This window comes from Rattus norvegicus, chromosome 3, assembly GCF_036323735.1.
Source record: "Rattus norvegicus strain BN/NHsdMcwi chromosome 3, GRCr8, whole genome shotgun sequence".
NCBI classification, from domain to species: domain Eukaryota; kingdom Metazoa; phylum Chordata; class Mammalia; order Rodentia; family Muridae; genus Rattus; species Rattus norvegicus.
Window position 1 is genome coordinate 57,267,857 of NC_086021.1, and position 9,559 is coordinate 57,277,415.

Here is a 9,559-nt window from a genome sequence, read left to right on the forward strand (position 1 = left end):
AGCTTATGTCAAGTTGACACATAAAACTAGCCAGTACAGAGTTGGAGATTTTGCTCAGTGGTAGAGCGCTTGCCTAGCAAGCACAAGGCCCTGGGTTCGGTCCCCAGCTCCGAAAAAAAGAAAAAAAAAAAACAAAACAAAAAAAAAACCAGCCAGTACACCAACCAACCAGCTCTCATGTACTTCACTCTTAAACTATGTGAATATAATGCTGTGCTTCACCTATAGATTGGCACCTATATATGCTTGGATTCACACCTACATATGCATGGATTCCCACCTATATGTGCAAGGGAAAAGGACATGAACTACATATTTTAGATCTAGAGACAAAGCCTAGAGGAGCACCTAAGAACTTTGAGACCCATTTTAATGCTTTATTTCAGTAAGATAGCTCTGTAATATTCTCTACAAATATGTAAACATAAAAAAATTAAAAAGAAAAAAGTAGTGCTAATACTGGCTAGCACTAGAAAAATTTCTTAGGGTAATCAGGAAGATGATTCAGAGCCTTTTTCCCCCTTACTGTGAAAGTCTGTGGTGAGTGAGAACTGTTTCCTAAGAGACGCTGATCTACTTTACGGAACAGTCTGGTACAGATCTTTCTTGTTAACCAGGTTTATCCCTGCACAGCCGGAAGAGACAGCTGTGCTCTCAGGTACAGGTCTGTTTGTTGCCAAGCATCAGGTGACGCTTTATGAAGTTGACAGTGTTCATATGCTGAGGAGGGAGCCCTGAAGCCCTTTCGTCATGTGCCTTCCAAATTTCTCTCACCAAAATTACCAGATCCCTTGTTAGACCTAGGTATCTGACAAAACGCAACCTGCTTGTCTCATCTGGAACTTGGAACTGAGACAAAAATAAAAAAGAGAAACATCGGGCCTGGCTTGGGTTTCTGAAACCCCAAAGCCCATCCCCAATGACACACTTCCCCCCAGAAGGCCACACCCACTCCAAGAAGACCACACCTCCTACTGCCACTCTCTAAGATTCAAATAACGAATCTGTGGGGACCGATTGCTTGCTTCAGATGTTTCCATGATGATCCTCTTTTTTTTTCCCTGTAGGGAACTAACTCCAGTCTCTCTAGTGGGCTCCAGTCCTACATTGTTTACAACGAAATATGACTTACTCAAACTAAAACATGCTCAAAATGTAAAAGACCTAACAAAAGCTTAAAGATGAGTTAAATACCTTCCTAATAATTATATGTTGACGTCCTGGCTAGTTTTATGTCAACTTCAGGAAAGCTGGAGTCATCAGAGAGGAGGAGCCTCAATTGAGAAAATGCCTCCAATAGATTAGGCTGTAGGCAAGGCTGGTGGGGGCCGGGGTATTTAATTAGTGATTGATGTGGGAGGGATCATCCCATTGTGAGTGGAGCCATCCCTGGGCTTGTGGTCCTGGCTTCTGTAAGAAAGCAGTCTGAGCAAGTTACATGGAGCAAGCCAGTAAGCAGCATCCCTCCATGGCCTCCGCATGACCCTGCATCAGCTTCTGCTGCATGTTCCTGCCTGCTTGAGTTCTTGCCTTTTGATCATGAGCTGTTATGTGTAACTATAAGTGGACTAAAACCCTTTCTCCCCAGGTTGCTTTGTAGTCATGTTTCATCAGAGCAATAGAAATCCTCACTAAGACAGTTGATTACATGTTGTGATATTGGATACAGAGAGTATCTTAGTCAGCTTTCTGTTAACTCTGGTAAATAGCGGGGTCGCTCAATTTGTAAAACAAAAACTGTTGATTTGGCTCGCCCTTTTAAACACAGGATGCAGCTGGCTCTGTGTTTGGGCTGTAGTGAGGTAATAGATCCTGCAGGGGGTGCATGGTGGAATAGAGAGAAAGGAAGAGAAAGGCTGGGCCTCAGGTTCCCTCAGAAGCACTCCACCTATGGCTGAAAGCCCTCACTCAGGCCCTTCATCTTGAAGGATTCCATCACCTCCCAGTAGCCCTAGGTTGAGGACTAAATTGTTGTTAACACAGGATCCATGGGGGGAGGGGTGCATTTACGATCCAAATTAGAGCATTATTAATCAGACGTGGAGACATTGGTACACAGTCCCAGTCATGGAGACGAGGAGGCCAAAAACTTGATGAGACCACACCTGTAAAGTTTTGAAAATGGGACCTCAGGGGTAGAGTGCTTGTCTGGCATGCTTGGGACCCTAGATTTGATTCTCAGTCCTGCAAAAAATAAACAAACAAACAGATTTTTAAAACCCCAAAACAAAAAACCAACCCTCCCCAAACTATGGCATCAGATAAGTAAAGTATGTTATTAAAACCAATCTTACTCTCTTACATGCTTCAATGTGACCGATAAACATTGTAAAGTCATATATGTAGTGCCCCTCAAATTTGCATGAAATAATCCTCTGAGCCACTACACTGTTTCACTTAAGCCTCTGGATTAAAACAAAACAAAACAAAACAAAATACCCCAAAAAACTGTAGAAATCTTATGATCAAAAGGGGAATTGCAGCGTAGTCCCTATGTTAGTTTTCTGTTGCTGAGGTAGAATGCCCTGAGCAAAGAGCAATTTAAGGGAGAAATGGCCAATTTGGCTTCAGAAGCCATTTTGGTGGGGAAGACACGGTAGGCAGAACAGGAAGCTAGCCTGGCAGGGAGGAAGCAGGCATGAACACATTCCCTCTGTACAAAGGGGAGGGTGTGGGTAAGTGGGTGGGGGCAACAGGAAGTAGGGATAGGCTACAGAACTGTAAATCCACCCTCAGTGGCAGACTTCCTCTGGCAAGGCTCCACCTCCTAAAGGTTCCATAACCTTCTCAAATGGCACCATTAGCTGGGGACCAAGCTTTCAAACACATGCACCAAGACACTGTCTCTTCAGATCTCCAAAGTGCCCTTTTCCTCTCGACGCTATTACTGCCATATCTGGGTCCTAGGAAGAGTCAAGCCAGAAGTCGTGACCAGGCAAAGCCATACCAGCATCTCAATGTCATTATTGAGCAAAGGACTTCAAAGGCTGCATGGTGGCGAGAGTAAGAGAAACAAGGAGATGGTCTCACCAATTCTCACATCAAATCTGTCCAGTCGTTCAGTTGATATCTCCATTTTACTATGGAACAAGTTGAGGTCAAAGAAGTTTGTCAGCTTGCCCAAGATCAGGGCTACATGTTACATTTTAAAAACTATACATTATATTTTTAAACCCCCTTCCCTTTATTCAGGCAACTGTATAGACATTATAATGGTGAGTTTTATTGTCAGTTTGACACAGTCTAGACTCACATGGGAAGGTAGTCTCAATAAGAGATCGTTTAGATTAGGTTAACCTCTGGGCATGTCTACTAGAAATAACCTAGATTGCATTAACTGAGGAGGGAAGACATGCCACAGTGGGTGACACCATTCCCTGTTCAGGGGGATCTTGGATTGTATAAGTATGGAATAAGTGAGCTGAGAACTTCTGTCTTAGTTAGGGTTTCGTTGCCGTGAATAGACACCATTGCCCAGGCAACTCTTATAAAGAAAACATTTAATTGGACAGGCTTACAGATTCAGAGGCTCAGTCCATTATTATCAGGGTGGGAGAATGGCAGCATCCAGACAGGCATGGTTTAGGAGAAGCTAAGAATTCTACATCTTTATCTGAAGGCTGCTAAGAGAAGCATGGCTTCCAGGGAGTTAGGATGAGGGTCTTAAAGCCCACAGCCACAATGACACGCTTCCTCTAACAAGGCCACACCTATTAATAGTGCCACTCCCTGGGCCAAACATATTCAAACCATCACATTCCACTCCCTGACCCAGGCCTGTTCAAACATATGAGTCTATGGGGGCCATACCTAGCAATGGCATAATAAAAAATACATTCAGTCCAACTTCCAAAGTCCCCATAGTCTGTAGCAGACTCAATAATGTTAAAAGTCCAAAGTTCAAAGTCTCCTTTGTGATTCATCCAATCATTTAACTGTAATCCCCAAAGCAAGACAGCAAACCAGTTGGGCAAACTCCAAACTCTGCATCTCCATGTCTGATGTCAAAGCAGTCTTCAGATCTCCGACTCCTTTTCATCTTTGTTGACTGCAGCAAACTTCTCTTTCCCGGGCTGGTTCTACTCCATTAGCAGCTCTCCTTAGCAGATAGCCCACAGCTCTGGCATCTAAAACATCTTGGGGTCTCCAAAGCAACTTCTGAAAGACCCCAGCTTAGCAGCAGTAATGCCATTTTGCAAGGCTGTACTTAAGATGACTGGTTCAGAGAAAGGTTAGAACACTAAGTACACAGCGGCTGCCAAGCAAGATATGTTTGGTTGAAGGCCTGGCAACAGGACGACTGCGGTTGAGCACCTGACAATGAGAAAAGCCCCGGGAGAGGTCCCACACCCTGGTGGGGGGCCGAGTCAGTCGTTATGTTTCAGGAAGGTAGCTAGGAAACTTGCCCCCGGGCTGAACCCTTGCCACATTAGAATCCACCAATTATATCCTTGTAACCATGCATCTGCTTCTGTATGCTTGCTTCTGCTCCCCAAAATCCTATAAAAAGCCCATCCTTGGTTCCGTGGGGCGCGCCAGTCCCCCGAGTGACTGAAGCGCCCGCAGGTGCCTGTGCCTGTGTATCCCGACAATAAACCAAATCCTCTTGCTGATTGCATCCTGTGGTGTCTCAGTCTGGTCTTTAGAGTTGGAGGGTCTCCATCCCGAGGGAAAGTTCTCCCTGAGAGCTTTTCACTTCAACTTCACAGCTTCTTGTTTCAATGTCTGGAATCCACATATAATCTAGGCTCTTCCAAAGGGCTTGGGTTACTTTTCCAGCTCTGCCCTCTGTAGCACTCTAGGCTCTGGCTGACTGCACTCCACTGCTTCTGCTGTTCTTGGTGATCATCCCATGGCACTGGCATCTCCAATACACTGTTGTCTTCCACTGCAACTAGGCTTCACCAATAGCCTCTTCATGGTACCAAGCCTCTACTCCTTTGCATGACCCCTTCAGTCCTGGGCCGTCAATTGCAACTGGGCTGCACCTTCACCAGTGGCCTTCCATGGCCTCTCCCAGTGCCGAGCCTCAGCTGCTCTTCATGACTCCTTCATACCTTCAAAACCCATGCCGCCTGTGATTCTTACACATAGCCAAGTCTAGCTGCAGCATGAGGTACAGCCTTGGCTGTCTCTGGAGCACAGTTTCTCTGTGCTCTCAGAAAACACTCCCTAGAAGATTTCACCTCAGTGATATTGATCTCTTCTTAATCCTCGCTATTTCTTAGCTCCAGCTAACCAGCATCAATTGTCCCAGTCGTCCTTTCTATTCTTGACTTTAAAGCCAGGGCCACATGGCCAAAGCTGCCGTGTTCTGCTGCTTGACAGGGCTGGAACACGTCTCCCTTGTTCTACTACCATTTCTGTCTTACAACTCCCTCACTGCCTAAATTTGGTTGTCCTGAAGCTTTCTCTGTCGATTGGCATTGAACTCAGAGATCTGTATGGCTCTGTCTCCTGACTGCTGGGATTAAAGATGTGCACCACCACACCTGGACTTAAGCTTTCCTTTGTCTAGAACTTGCTCAGTCCCAGGTTGACCTTGATCTCAGGAGATCTTCTTGACTTTGTCTCCTGGAATTAAAGCTGTGTATCACCAGGCTGGCCCTAACCTTATCATGGCCACTGTTCCTCAAGATCCAGATTAAAAGCCTGTGTCTTCCAGCCTCAAAAGCTGGATCATGAGTGTGCCCTCCATTCCTGTATTATAGTTCCCTCCAGGTTAAAAGTCCAAACTGTTCCACTTTCAACTGCAAACACAAACAATGAGCTTAGCTGGGTGGGATCTTGCCCTGAGATCACCACTCCCTTAATTTAATGTAATATCCTTGAACACAGGATTCTGATCCATTTCACTTCCTGGTGCCCCTTTAATACTCGAACTGCATCATTTTATATTTTTCCTTCCTAAGCTTGCTACACTTGTTCGAAATGCTCTTCATGAGACTTAACCAGAGAACGAAGTCTCTGTTGGGCTTCCTTGAGACGTCCTTCATCTATGCAATTAATACAAATCTCTTTACCTTAGCCTCAGGCACGTATTTAGTTTTATACATGTGCTACTTTGTAGAAATTTAGATTTAGAAATCTGGTATTCATAGAACTATTTGCTCATCTTTTCCACTTTAAAAACTAAGGCATGATTTATAGTAACAGTGAAACACACGCTTTTTAGTATATATTCCTGTGAGCATTGGCAGACACAGACATGTAGCCTCTACAATTAAACCTGGATGATCCCTCCATGAGAAATGTCTACCATCTCACTTTGTGATTAACTTACATCCATGAATTAACTCCACAGCCCCTGGAAGACACCAGTATGTTCTCTATGCCCTTGCGAACTAAAGAAAAAAATGTAAAAAAAAAAAAAAAAAAAAAGTTATGTTACTGTCACTAAACATTGTGGAGATTTCTAACAAACTGATAAGTCAGCCACTGACTAAGTTTAACTGATAGTTTAACTGATGCACACTAAGTTGTACACATCGAGCAGTTTTGAGTCGGTACACGTGTGTGAAACCATCATTACGATAAAAATAACGAACAGATCTCTCCTCTTCAAAGGTTTCCTCTGGTCTCTTTGCACTCTCACCGGCCTTACCTCCCCAGGGTTCATCCCCTGGCAACCTCTGGTCTGCTCTGTATCATTGTAGAGAGCTTGGCATTTTCTGGAAGTTTTTATAAACTTTGTACTCTTCATCTGGTTTACACTCAGCAATTTTGGTGTCCCAGTGCTACCAGGGAATCGGGGCTGCCTTCGGTGGCTTCCTTGTCTTTTTAATGTGAAAGTGTAAAGACAGACTCAAAAGAAAACTTGAGGATCGTTTTATTGGCGTTTTAGGGAAAAACAACATGTCAGGCAAGCTATAAATATGGGTGGTTGCTGGGAGAGGAAGAGAGAGAAAAGAGCCTTTCCCAGGCCAGCCCTTCAAAGGAGGTCTGCAGCTGCTGCATGGTAGAGGGACTCAGAATCTCCGAAGAAAGATCGAGGAAGCCGAATGAACATCAGGGAAAACACGTTTAAGCTCCAGGCTGACTCTGAAAGAGCAAGAAAGAAAAGGGAATGCTAGACTTTTTATTCCCACAGAACAAGCAGCAACCTCTTTGGCAATGGCTTCTCCGTCTCCTATTCTCAAGGCTGCAGGTCTTTCCTCTTGGCTGTTTAGCTCTTCTTCTCCTTGTCACAGAGCCTCAGGGCCGGCCTGACCCAGAAAGGGGTAGGGGAGGGAGGACATGCTATAAACAAGCTTGAGTCTGAGACAGGGGAGGGCCTCCTGGCTGCCAGAGTCTGATTCCAACAGTTCTCAGCAGCAGTGACAATTCTAAACAGGCACTCCTTTTAGGATTGCCCTCGGTTCCTTTTTATACAGGCCAATATGTCAAGGTTGGCTCCTTAGAGATTTTCAGACCATCCTGTCCCAGATTCTCATTGGGAAGCAGCAGGCTTGGCGTTTGTTTGTTTGTCTGTGGCTTGTTTTCATGGTGCGCATGTGTGCCCAAATGCACATGAAGGCCACAGTATCTTGGTCTCTCTCCAACTTACTATGTTTTCAAGATAAGGTCTAGACTGGCTGACCAATGAGCTCTGGGATCCTTATCTTTGACCCCCATCTTCCATGCCAGGGTTACAGATGTGTGTCACCACACTCAACTTGTTTACTTGGGTGCTGCAACTCAAATTCAAGTCATAATACTTACATGACAGGCACTTTACTGACTAAGGTATATCTTTAACTTCAGGATCTTTTCTCTCCTCTCTCTCTCTCTCTCTCTCTCTCTCTCTCTCTCTTTCTCTCCCCCCCCCCCCGTCCTCACCTCATCACTCATAACCATATGTCAATATTCACATATATGCAAATGAGTGCTTGTACATTTGGAGATCAAGGACCGTGGGGGGGAGGGGTATCTTTCCTCAGGCTCCAACTGTTTGTTCTAGTTTGCTTTCTGTTGCCATGACTAAAGACAACTCCAGAAGGAAAGGGTTTATTTCACCCTATAGGTTACAGCCCATCGCTGAGGGAAACCAAGGGAAGAGCTCACGGTAGAAGCGCGAAGCAGAAATAATAGAGGGGTGCTGCTCATTGGCTTGCTTTCTCTGAGGATTCACGCTCAGCCTGTTTTCTTATAGCACCCAGGACTGCCTGCCTAGGGGCAGCACTACCCGCAGTGGGCTTGGCCACTCTATATCAACTAACAATTAAGAACATGCCTGACAGATGCGCCATAGGTCAATCTGGTGACTGTAAGTCCTCAATTGGGATTTCCTGTTCCCAGTTGACTTAGTTGGCGGCAACTGAACAATAAAAATGAACCAGCATGCCATCAACCCTGTTTTTGGAGTCGGGATCTTTCAGTGTAACCTACCATTGAGGTCGTTCTGGCTGGCCAATGAGCTCCTTCTCCCCAGTACTAGGATTGAAGTGTGCCTGGATTTTTATGTAGGCATTGGGAAATCCGAACTTGGGTCCTCCAACTTGCCAGGCAAGAACTTTACTTGTTTTCTCAGTTGCAATTCCTCTGAACTTCTCTCGAACACTTCCCAGAATTCTCTGCCTGCAGTTGTTGGGTCATCGCCTGCTGTAGACTCCAAGATAGCAGGCATAGCCTGTAAGAGATTGATGGGGTTGTCTTACACAGGAAGGACGTTTGAGAGTCTTGGTTTTAGATGCCTAGAACAAATGAAACTCAAGACGGATGATCAAAATGTGAATGCTTCACTCCTTCTTTAAAAAGGGAACAAGAATACCCTTGGCAGGGAGGAGAGAGGCAAAGATTAAAACAGAGACTGAAGGAACACCCATTCAGAGCCTGCCCCACATGTGGCCCATACATATACAGCCACCCAATTAGACAAGATGGATGAAGCAAAGAAGTGCAGACCGACAGGAGCCGGATGTAGATCTCTCCTGAGAGACACAGCCAGAATACAGCAAACACAGAGGCGAATGCCAGCAGCAAACCACTGAACTGAGAATAGGACCCCCGTTGAAGGAATCAGAGAAAGAACTGGAAGAGCTTGAAGGGGCTCGAGACCCCATATGTACAACAATGCCAAGCAACCAGAGCTTCCAGGGACTAAGCCACTACCTAAAGACTATACATGGACTGACCCTGGACTCTGACCTCATAGGTAGCAATGAATATCCTAGTAAGAGCACCAGTGGAAGGGGAAGCCCTGGGTCCTGCTAAGACTGAACCCCCAGTGAACTAGACTGGTGGGGGGAGGGCAGCAATGGGGGGAGGGTTGGGAGGGGAACACCCATAAGGAAGGGGAGGGGAGAGGGGGATGTTTGCCCGGATACCGGGAAAGGGAATAACACTTGAAATGTATATAAGAAATACTCAAGTTAATAAAAAAAATAAAATAAAATGTAAAAACAAAAAAAAAAAAGAGAGTCTTGGTTTGGCTTATGCAAAACTGCATTAGAAATGTTTTCACTTTTAAAAACTTAAATTCCTCTGCTACATATGTGCCTGAGCAGCCTCAGTGGGGGAGGATGTGTCTAATCCTATACAGACTTGATGCCCCAGGGAAAGGGGAATGCCCTGGGGGTAG